Here is a 12,889-nt window from a genome sequence, read left to right on the forward strand (position 1 = left end):
TATATGACCAATTAATATGAGCAAGATAAATATTTATACCTATAAAATCAATATTCCTAAAATCATAGTAGAAAGTCTCAATTGGTAGTGATGAATTAGAGCTATCAGGAACTGTTACACAATATGGTACATGATGAAAACTACTGTTAAATAGTATATCTGTTGCTTCAGTAATCTCACTACTCAAATTATGTGTATAAAGTAAGTCTAGAAAAACCCCACGTTTATTAGGAATATGATTCCGTTGATTAAGACCACATGCACCAAAAGAGTCAGATAAAAATTTGCCATTGGATAAATCTGGACAAATCAGTTCAAGAATGTCATCTTTCAGCACCCAAGTGGCGTCTGGCATGTTAAAGTCACCAAAAATAGTTACTTCTGAGACTAAGCGAGATTCACTACCTCTAGCACATTATTCACATGCTCTTCATATAGTCCTCTAGCTCAGCGTTTCCCAACTGGTGGGCACATTTCAGGTGGGCCGCAGCGTGGCTCTTACAGTAGCTAAGTAGTGTACAGAGTACAGAATAGCGTATCACCATGGGTGAGGGATGGGTCGCGAATATGGAAAAACATCAGAAGGTGGGTCACGAGACATAAAAGGTTGGGAACCACTGCTCTAGCTGACTTAGGGGGAATGTAAATTGTACCAAAAATGTGCTGAAGGTCACCATATTTGATACAAACAAATAGTTCTTCCAAATGAGCAGATACACTAGGTATACTATAAGAATTCAAATATTTACGAACTGCAATTAGGACTCCTCCACCAGTAGACTTATCGTTGACCTGTAGATTGCGATCCTTCCTATAAATATTAAACTCAGGAAGGTCAATTTCATTAGACGAGATTTCATCATTAAACCATATTTCAATAAGACATATAACATCATACGAAGTAACACTAACAGCGAGTTTAAAGTCAGTCAGTTTGGATTTCATACCACCAATATTTCGACAATTAACCATCAACTTCTTTTTTAGTTTTTTGATTCAAAAACTTTTGCTAATAATGGGAACACCATTCTGATATCTTTTGTTCGACAATATAAGAGAGATTTGTGTTCGTACAATCGAATCAATTTGGTTTAAAATATTCTGAAATCTTTGTTTGTTTGTATTGCTTAACATTTTGCAATGCCTGAATTTCTTAATTGGCGTAACATCATGTTATCTACTTTATTGGCTTCTTCTTTTCAAGCATTTCAACAAGGATGAATTGTTGCATGTGCGATGCAGCTTCCCTAGGTTCTTTACACAGATTTTTGTCAGTTGCAATAGTCTCATCGACATCGCCACCATCAAATTTGAAGTCTGTGTCAGCTTCTAAATCTCCTCCTCCGCCTCAGTTGCCATTTCAACGATTTCATTATCTGTCAACAATGGATAGCTGTTTGCGTCCTCACCACAAATTAACCATTTAATATGACATAACCAATATGTCATCATTAGACCACGAAAACAAAACAGTTAATTCAGCCTTAAAAATATGGTGATAGCATAATTGTACATTTCAGTGAATTTCGTTTGGCTTATCGGCCCAAACAAAGCAATGCTCAAACAAAGTGAATGTACGCATGTTAACAGAGGTGACGGTTAATGGAGAGACAGATAATCGAGGTTACACTGTATTCAAAATTTACATTCTCATGTATACTTTTTACTTTTTGTACAATACAATTTGTCTGCAAATTTACAATTCTGTTGCTACAATTTGCTGATGACACTGCAGTGATATCATATGGAAAAAATGTAATAAAGACAATGGACTTATTGCAGAGGCAGGTGGATGACACAATATCTTGGATGAATAAATGGAGATTAACAATAAATCCTTCTAAAACAAAACTAATAATATTTAACCATAGAATCCAAGATCACTCACCAACTATAAACAAACATATGCGACAATATTATTAAACCCTCCCAAACTGTTAAGTATTTGGGAATAGAAATAGATAACAAATTGAAGTTCAACCACCACACAGCAGTTATAAAAAGGAAAATTATAACTAGAGCAAAACACTTCAGAAGTTTAACATACAAGAATGAGGGAATTACGATTGAAACAGCAGCCAATATTTATAAAATGATTTGCAGGCCCATGCTGGAGTATGGTTCTGCAATTTTCTATAATTCTAAAGGTCCTGCCAAAAATAATATAAAGGTGGCTGAAACAACTAGCCTTCAACAAATTACTAGAATGCGTCATCCTGATAATCCACTTCATAATCCATCCAACAGAATGCTGTATGAGAAAACTGGAATTGAACCTATTAATGAGAGACTCAATAAGCTGTTTAAATATCTCTTTATTAATGACAATAACAAAAATTTGATTGAGCCCCACACTGTGAATATACCAGAGGACAGTGCCCGTAGATATCCAGGAAGCACTCTCTTTGAAGAAATCTGCTACACATCAAGACCATAAACAACTCTATTCAAATCATCATCTGTATTGTAACTAATTGTCAGTGATATTGTGATTACCGCCACATACAAATATTTTTTTTTTAATTACAGTGGAACCCCGATAAGTCGGCCTCCGATAACCCGGAAGTCCGGCTAACCCGGACTGACTTTCATAAGACAAAACAAAAATTTTTCAGTTTGACTGAGTTTTTTTACCAAAAAATGAACAATACTGTATACAATTGTACGTAATTTAGATGTATTGTGCATATGTATTTCATGTTTTTTAGAATTAAAATAGAGATTATCTGTAAGTATACCGTATTTTATTAATTTTTACCATATTCTCCGGCTAACCCGAATTTTCGATAACCCGAATCAGCTGCGGTCCCGATTAATCTGACTTATCGAGATTCCGCTGTATTGTATTGTATTAATATTAACAAAAAACATATATTGTAATAATGTATATTAATTGTGTAAATTGGATGAAAGACTTCGGTCGATGGCCTTTTGGTACATTGTATCAATAAAGTATGTCTCTCTCTCTCTACAATTCTGTACCACAGAAGCATACAACACTATATCCATTTTTTTCAATTATGACATTTTTACACACTAATAATCAACTGTTATCACTATTTAGAGGAATAGACCACTTGGTCCTAAATCATTTGCTAATGGAGATAGTGACCTTAAAAATAACACCAAGTCCACTTTCACTTTTGTTTGCGATCACCCCTTGTAACAAATTGCATAAGCTTCAAGAGAAAACTTTGAAAGTTGAATTACCCATGTATGATTCTTCTGATTCATCAGTCCATTGCATTAGTGGGATGCATAAGTGACTATATAATCAGCCCTGTGATGAATCACTCACATTAAATATAACAAAAAGTTATCCTGCAGTTGTTAAGTTATAATCGTCGAATTGGTGTGATGTACCATATTTAACTTAACTACTTGCATTATTTCTTGACAGTTCTAAACAATAATAAAAATAAAAAATAAAGCTAATAATTTAAAAATAGAAGGGTAATGCAATTTTAAAAATTATACAAAAATCAAATCGAGAGATACAAGTTGAAATTTATAAACATCAGGTTTTTAAGTATTTCTATCTACTTTTATGATGCACCAATGAATAGCTGTTCGGTCATTGGTGCGGTGGCTGGTGGGTAGGTAGGTATACCTTCTCCCGATTCTCTTTCTCACTCCAACTTGTACTGATTCTACATAAGGTTCTCTTTGTTAGACAACTCAATATTTTTTTCCTTTATAACGTTTAAGAAATAACTCATCTCATAACAGTGAATGATACATCACACGGAATTTACGTTAAAAGTTATCGAGACAGTTATCTGTCAGAGTTATCTTAACTTTAACGCAAACATTAAAAATAACTTTGTTGATTCATCATAGGGCTGAATAAGTGTGTTTTTTGATAAGGCTATTAAAATTAGACCATTAGAAAGTTTGGCTAGATATGTGCCAAATACCTACAATTAAAAGAAAATAAAAAATGAGTTTGGGAACAGGGCTTTTGAGATACAACTAGGAGAAATCAAAACATTATATCGCACCTCCACTCAAAGAGTGTCATAACTCAAAAAATTTTAAAACCAGATAATAATATATTATATTCTGTACTGCAAGTGTCACTGTTGATCAATAATATTTCGTAAATTTTTTGTTATTTTGTCTGTATAGTGTCACAACTCAAAAAAATTGTTTTTTTTTTAATATTCTTAATATACTTAATACGCTATTTTATAGAGGTTCATGTGATGTATGCAAATAGGTAGTATTCGGAACGCACTCAAGTTGGTAATATTGTAAGAGTGACATGACAGTGACAAGGACAGTGAAGCGGAAATAAAACCATTCTGAATCTAGACACGATAGATACAAGTTGTTTCATTATAACCTATCCTCCAAAGTTAACCTAGGAACCCTACCACGTGTTACATTATAACATTACATGGTGCCGAAACCGTAACCAAACCGAAGAAAAACGTATATAAGAAGCATAATGGAATTCAAGGCAGCAATAAATTCCATGCAGATGTCGGGTAACGTGTACGAAAATTGGAAATTCTTCATACAAAGATTCAAAAACTACTTACAAGCTACAGAATTAACAAAGAAACCTGAAATAACCCAGTGTGCACAGCTATTACAGTTAATAGGGGACGAAGGGTTCAAAATATATAACACGTTTAAGTTCTCAACAGAAGAAAAAGACAAGTTAGAACTGTTAATAAAAAAATTTGAAGCACATTTCAAGCCAAAAAGCAACGTGTCAAATGCAAGGTATTGCCTGTTCACCAGAAAACAAGAAGAAGGTGAGTCAGTAGACAAATTTATAACAGATATTATAAACAAGGCAAAAAATTGTGAGCTAGAGAATTTGGAGGACAGTCTGATTAAGACTTGCATAACTTGTGGAGTAGCAGATGAAACGATGAGACAGAGACTATTAGAAGAAGATGAGATGAGCTTGGAAAAAGCAATCAATCTGTGTAAAAGTATAGAAAGTTCGAAAATCCAGTCTGAAAAAATGAAGTCAGAGGAGGTGCACTACATAAAGAAAAGAAACTTCAATAAGAAATATGAAAATAGAGAACAGTGGGAAGACAGAAGAGTGAATCCAACTCATTCGAAGTCCCAAGACGGCCAGTTCAATGGTAAATCTGGAAGCAGTTCAGGGTGCAGTAGGTGCGGAATGGAGCACAGAGGCCAACCATGCAAAGCATATAAAGCTAAGTGTAATTTATGTAATAAAATATGGCATTATGCAAAAAAATGTTTTCAAAAACAAATTAAGTATGTAGATGTAGATGATTCAGAATCAGATGATTTGTTAATAGGCTTGGTAAATACTAAAAATAGCAGTTTTGATGATGATTTCATGATAAATTTTGAAGTTAACAAGCGTAAATTAAGCTGTAGATTAGATACAGGGGCAATGGCAAACGTAATATCAATAAATAAGTTAAATTCTCTAGAAGTTAATGTTGAACTACAGAAAACAAACTGCAGGTTAACGACATTTTCGGATGAAACACTTAGGGTCATTGGAAAATGTAGTTTAGAATGCAAGTATAAAGATAACATGTACAACATAATGTTTTATGTGGTAGAAATTAATTCACCAACGGTATTAGGTCTTCCTACATGTAAAGCTTTAAATATTTTAAAAAGAATCAATACTATAGAAAAAATTGAAAATAATTTGAATTCTAGAGAAGTTACATTTAAAAATGATTACTCTGATGTGAAAAAAATATTTAAAGAAGTTTTTTCATGTGTAGGCTGCTTGGATGAGTCATACAAAATCGTGTTAAATGAAACTGCACAACCAGTTATACATCCTCCAAGAAAGATTCCACTACAATTAAAGGAGAAACTAAAACTTGAATTAGCTGAAATGGAGAAAAATGGAATAATTGAGAAGGTCGATGAACCTACAGATTGGGTCAACTCGATAGTCTTGGTAAGAAAACCAAAAAGTAATTCCATAAGAGTTTGTATAGATCCTAGAGACTTGAATAAAGCTATCAAAAGAGAGCACTTTCAACTCCCTACGATTGATGAAATAGCTGCAAATTTAAAAGGTAACGTTTATTTCAGCAAGCTTGATGCCTCAAAAGCATTTTGGAGCATAAAGCTTGATGATGAAAGTAGTAAATTATGTACTTTTAACACTTGCTATGGTAGATATAAATATTTAAGACTGCCTTATGGCATTAGTTCAGCAAGTGAGGTGTTTCACAAAAGATTCAGTAAAATATTTAATATGGAGGGTGTAGAAACATATATTGATGATTTAATTGTTTATGGCTCATCAAAACAACAACATGATAAATGTTTATATCAAGTTTTAGAAAGAGCTAGGATAAATAATGTCAAATTTAATTATGAAAAATGTAGTTTTGGTGTAAAAAATGTAAAATTTTTAGGATTTAATTACAATAAAGATGGTCAAAGTGTTGATAGTGATAAAATTAAAGCCATTCAAGATATGAAAAAGCCAGAAAATAAAAAAGACATACAGAGATTATTAGGAATGATAACGTATTTGTCTAAACACATAAAAAATTTGTCAGACTTAACCGCACCTCTTAGGGAATTAATTAAAGAAAATGTAGAATGGCATTGGTCACATAAACATGATGAATGTTTTAGTAAAATTAAGGAAATAATTTCAAAAAGCCCAGTATTAAGACATTTTGATATAAATGAAAAGTGTTTAATATCGGTTGACTGTTCAAAAGACTCAATAGGAGCTGTACTCTTACAAAAAGGTCAACCAGTAGCTTACATATCAAAGGCTTTAACTTCACAACAAAATTATGCACAAATTGAAAAAGAACTTCTTGGAGTTCTGGTGGCATGTGAGAAATTTCATAATTATATATATGCTTCCAAGTTTGATATAGAAACTGATCACAAACCATTGATATCCATAGTAAAGAAACCCTTAATGAATGCGCCACCACGACTTCAAAGAATGTTATTTAAATTGCAGAGGTATGACTATAATCTGATGTACAAAAAAGGTAAAGAACTATATATAGCTGATACGCTATCGAGATGTTGTTCAGAATTGCCTGTAATAAAGAATGATTTAGATATTGAACTAAAATCACAAATTTGTTTAGTAAGATTAAACATTAATGTTTCAAACAATCAACTGCAAAAAATCAAAGAAGAGACTAGCAAAGACAAAACTTTAATTGATCTAAAGACTTTCATAAAAAAAGGTTGGCCAAAAGAATTAAATAATGAACATAAAGATTTAAAAGCATTTTTTAAGATTAAAGATGAAATAACCTTCTTTGATAGTTTGTTGATGAGGAATAGTCAAATTATAATTCCTCATGTAATGAGAAAAGAAATGTTAAAAAGAATTCACTATGGCCATCAAGGAATAAATAAATGTAAAATGTTAGCTAGACAATCATTATATTGGCCTTCCATGACAGTTGACATTGAGAATGAAGTTAAAGGTTGTCCAATTTGCCCACAATTTGAAAATGCAAAGAGAGAACCTTTGACTCCACACAATATCCCAGAACTCCCCTGGGAGGAAGTTGGCTCTGATATATTTTACATAGGTCAAAAAAGTTATTTAATGGTGGTAGATTATTACAGTAAATATCCAGAAATTTGTCTGTTGAACGATACAACCAGTTCAACTATAATTACACATTTAAAATCGATATTTGCTCGTCATGGAATACCAAAAATATTTTACTCTGATGGTGGACCACAATACACAGCCAATAAATTTGTTAAATTTTGTCAAGAATGGGAATTTAAAAGCATAAAGTCAAGCCCAGAAAATCATAGATCTAATGGTCTAAGTGAAAGATATATTCAAACCTACAAAAAAGCGCTAAGAAAATCTCTTAGAGATGGTAAAGATACATATTTAACATTGCTACAACTTAGAAATACACCAATTGATTCAAATTTACCATCACCATCTCAACTTTTAATGTCACGAGTACTTAGAACTCAGATTCCCACCACTGACAAAATTCTAAAACCAAAATTATGTAATGCTAAAATAGTAATCAGCGATTTTCAGAAAAGACAAAACAGTCAAAAAGCTTATTATGATAGAGGGACAATAAATTTAAAACCGCTTAAAAATAATGAAAAAGTTTATATTAAAGATAAAAACAAATTGAGAGGTCTTATCACACATAAATTAAGAGATAAAACCTACTCGATTAAATTAAGAGATTCTGGGTCAGAAATTGCAAGAAATAGACAATTTTTAGTTCGCATTCCTGCAACTTCTGACGATGAACATTCAGATAACGAATCTGAAACTAGTGAGTCACAAAATTTTGAAAGTGTCTCTGATAACCATTCTGATCATCACTCTCCAATAAACTTACCTCCACAAACCTCTTCAGGTCGAATTGTTAAAAAACCTGATAGACTAGATTTATAAGTAATTTTATTATAAAATAAAAGGGGGTAAAGGGTGAATGAAACAATTGTGGAAATTTATAAATGTTTATTTAAAGATTTGTTAAAGAAAGTTATGTTTATTTTGTCATTATAAAAAGAGGGGGATGTGATGTATGCAAATAGGTAGTATTCGGAACGCACTCAAGTTGGTAATATTGTAAGAGTGACGTGACAGTGACAAGGACAGTGAAGCGGAAATAAAACCATTCTGAATCTAGACACGATAGATACAAGTTGTTTCATTATAACCTATCCTCCAAAGTTAACCTAGGAACCCTACCACGTGTTACATTATAACATTACAGTTCAAAAGCCATGGTAACTGACTAAAACAGTTATTATTCTAATTTTAATAGTTTTTTAATTAGACCCGAAAATGTTGTAGGACAAACTTTAAACGTTTTCTTGAAACTTTTCTTTTTTGACTTATGACACTCTGTGAGCAGAGGCGAGATATGTTAACCTGTTTCGCTCAACTAATACATTTTGACAGATACAGAGTAGGAAACATACAGTTGAGTCCACGAGTCTTTACCCGTGCGTCATCATTTAAAGCATACGAAATAAGTCAGAAATTTACTGAACGCAACGGCAAATGGATATTATTCCGATCACGGGTTATTATAAAATTTGACGTTATCAAATAAATAGAATGTCAAATTATTAATTATAATAATATAATATTAAATAATTTGAAGTAGCTTAATAAATTATTATATTATCATTGATTAATAAATAAATAAACAATTTATAAAAAAGTTCAATAACATGTTTTCTTTTTGATATTTTATTCACTTTGGCGGAACCTTAAACACAAGCATTCAACTGTGTCAACAATGAGGTTAGCTTTGTACGTCGTCAAAATTTATCTTAAAATAACATAAACTTCACAAAATTTCTAACTCCAATATAAAATTAGTTGTGAAAACAACTGTTTGTATACTATAAAAAACTTCAAAATGCAAAAACTCGACAGAATAACAGCAAAAAATTCAACAAACTGACAGCCACAAAAGTAAACAAACCAAAACGTCAGAAATTGTACTTAAAATATGTGAAGACATCCCAAATCGTCTTTCTTTGTACCTATCTCTTTTCAATACACTGAGTCTTAATCGTTCATAAAAATAACATGTGTTTTTACTTAAATAACAGGCGGCAGCTGGTTTGTCATTAATTTCATGCGTGCAAGAGAATGATGCTAAATAAAAAGTATGTGTTTTATCTCACCAGGTATTAATGACGCACAGGTAAAGACTCGCGGAGTCAACTGTAGAAGACAAAAATTCCTACCTCAAACTATTAACATCTCAAATAAACTTACTCTCTCATTAAAAAAGCAGAATTATTGGAAATAGTGGGAGTGTATACTAAACTCAAACAATTTTGTGGAATTAAGTTCTTCAAAATACTTTTATTTTGTACAATAAAACAATATTCTCATTTGCTATCAATACATATTATAATGTAAATAAATAATTATTGATTGGCGTAAGATTTATGTTATTTGTTTGTTTATTCTTAATATTGGCTATTAGCACATGTGCTTGGTTGTATAGTAATTTCCAGCCACATCTAGTCTATCAAAATGTAACAAACTTCGCAAAAAAAAATAATTACTAAAATTACTAGATACAGTAGAGCGTCGATAATCCGAACTAATTGGTACAGGGGTAGTTCGGATTATCAAATTGTTCGTTTTATCGAACATATGTTCAAAATACATACAAAGCTCATAAACATAGTAATATCTACATATGTACATACAATACATGTTAGTTACAAGGAATAAAACACCTGCATAATGAACAAATATATTGTATGTATTTCTGCATAAACACAACAAAAATTCGCGGTCATATTTTGCCCATATTGTCATATTAAATCCAAAAATTCGGTCCGCGATTATATTTTTTAATTTTATAATTTTTTTTGCGTTTGGATTAGCGATCATTCGGATTACCAGGGTTCGGATTATCGACGCTCTACTGTAGTTGTGTCTGAGATTAGCGAACAGACTTTAGGATATAATTTGGACCAAAAATTTATTGTGATTATTTCTACTTGTGTCTCATGCTGTAAGTCCATCATTTTAACTTGATAAATTAGTGAAACACTGATTTCACTTAGTTATGAACTTACGTTATATAGTTAAAATCTGGTTGAATGAAGTGTGGATAATTATAAATACAAATACATATGTGGCAAAATGTGGATGTACCTAGTTTAAAATTTTTTGGTTGAAGGTCTTAAAGAATCTTTACAAGTTCAAGCTATCAAAGAAAAACGAAGACAACAAAAAAATTTAAATAAATATTTTTAGATTCCGTACCAAATAAAAAATCATCCCCTTTATTTTTAATTTCCTACAAGTATTTGATCAGTAAACAGAAACACTCTCAATAAAAATAAGAAAAACCTTGTATTTCTTTGTTTGGCAACATTGCAAAATTAATGATAAAAACTCAAAAACATTAATTCATCAAGCGGAATAAAGATATAATTAGCTATTTCAGAACTTGTAATTGCCTCTTGGAGAAATCGAAAAAAACAAAAGAATTAATACAAAAAAGTTTGCATCCAATCATAGTTCACATAATGCCCTTGAATTATGTAGGTGTCTGTGCCTAGTGTACAAACAGAGATATTATTAATATAAGCATGTAAAATCTGATTTTTGTATATTATGCACGTGATATTCATTACACAGGTATAGATCTAGGATTAAAAGTGGTAGTTGGACATTTAAAATATTAATTAACCAGGCTATACCTGACTACCGGCCGTCTTCAAACACACCTTCGCACCTATACAACAATAACAATAAAAACAAATACTAACACCAAGCAATTGCTAGCACCTAAGTACAACTTTTATTAACGGATGAAATTAGGATAAAAAATCAGTATATCCTATTAAAACCGAACTGAACATTGTTTACGGGTCAAACAGCTTGGGGTATCTACTCCAATACTCGAAATTTTCACGTTGAATTTAACAATATTTTAATCGCGCTTTGCACTTGTTTTTATTGGTACGTCCAGTTTCATTTAGAAAACATCAAACAACTAAGTTACTCACTTATTTCCATAGCAGTCTATATATAAATTTTATTCTATTACACAAAATTACTTTTCACTTATGGCGTCTGTGGAACGAACAGTTACGAACAGAAACAGATCACGATCGACTATCTCGCTCTTGCTTTCGCTTCGCCCTCTGTCAGTCACAAGAATCTACAGGTCGAGCAAGTCTCGTAAATTTCACGATTGCGAGCCACGCTTCACGCAACCGTGTTTGCGTACTTGTGTTTCGAGTTGCGTGGTCGTGCAGAGTTATATTTACCAATTCGCGCAATCGTACTTGAGACGCTGTGTCAGGTGAGGTGTTTGAAAATTTGTGTAACTTGATTGCTTGATTCTGTGGTGTGAAGGTGGTTAAACTTTTGTTTTATTTTTTTTTGTTTTGTTTGTTTTTGTTGTTGCGAATATATCGCAGAAAGTTTTTAGATGAAGTAATTGTATGATGAAGATAACACAGAAAATACAAGAGGGCAGCATACTTTGCAAAACAACTGTTACAATTTGAAATAAACAATTTGTTAAGTTGTTGTCTTGCAGAGGAATATTTATAATCAATGCTTGCAGGTAAAAAAAGTGACTTTTTAAAAAATTATATCTTGGAAACTAAAAATTATTTTTATTTATAATTGAAACATGTAAAAGTATAGTACTCTCAAAAAAATTTCAGCCAAAAATATTCATTTTTGTAGAGTTGACTGCAATTTTTCGACAACAGCCCTTTTTTGCCGTGAGCAGCATAACAAGTCCAGTCTCATCTGAAATCAAAGTTTCTTGTAGTTTATACCTCTGGCTAGTGAATCAACAAAGGATTTTTTATTAGATGAGGTCTTTTTGTTTTATAAAAAAAACTACTTTAAAAATGAGAAAAATTGGGGTCAAAAATGTGTTTAAACTTATGTAAAATCTTCAAATTTCATTTTTTTTTAATTCCTTCGTTCATATTCTAGCCAGAGGTATAAACTACAAGAAACTTTTTGATTTCAGATGAGACTGGACTTAGTTATGCTGCCAACGCAAAGAAACTTAAACTCTACAAAAATGAATATTTTTGGCTGAAACTTTTTTTGAGACTACCTTAAGTACTATACTTTTACATGTTCCAATTATAAATAAAAATAAATTTTAGTTTTCGAGATATAATTTTTTTAAAAAGTCACTTTTTTTACCCACAAGACCCCTTAAAAAAATGTTTGGAAGAATATGTTTGATGGCCAAGATGCATACATATATTTAGAAGGAAAGTTCCTGATTTCTGTAGTATAATACATAATACCGAAGAGGAAGTAGCCCTAAGCGCCGGACTCCACTTGCGATTTGTAGTTGTGAAGATTGAACACATTCTTTCAAATAGAAGTCAATCCATGATTATTTAGTCACAAATGGATTGACTTGTATTTGAA

General features: G+C 31.7%; 1 protein-coding gene across 2 annotated transcripts in view; it reads right to left on the bottom strand.

Moving 5' to 3' along the window:
• LOC126886456 (neurofilament heavy polypeptide-like) overlaps positions 1-11,641 on the bottom strand; it is a 77,810-nt gene extending 66,169 nt beyond the window's left edge. Inside the window, exon 1 of one of the 2 annotated variants that reach the window (XM_050653403.1) lies at positions 11,488-11,641. The gene's annotated coding sequence lies outside the window, so the exon portion shown is untranslated. Of the gene's footprint in view, positions 1-11,247 lie in introns of both variants that reach the window. The other variant, XM_050653404.1, reaches the window with a different exon arrangement.
• Positions 11,642-12,889: the final 1,248 nt, after the last annotated feature.

This window comes from Diabrotica virgifera, chromosome 6 (genome assembly GCF_917563875.1).
Source record: "Diabrotica virgifera virgifera chromosome 6, PGI_DIABVI_V3a".
Classification (NCBI taxonomy): Eukaryota; Metazoa; Arthropoda; class Insecta; order Coleoptera; family Chrysomelidae; genus Diabrotica; species Diabrotica virgifera.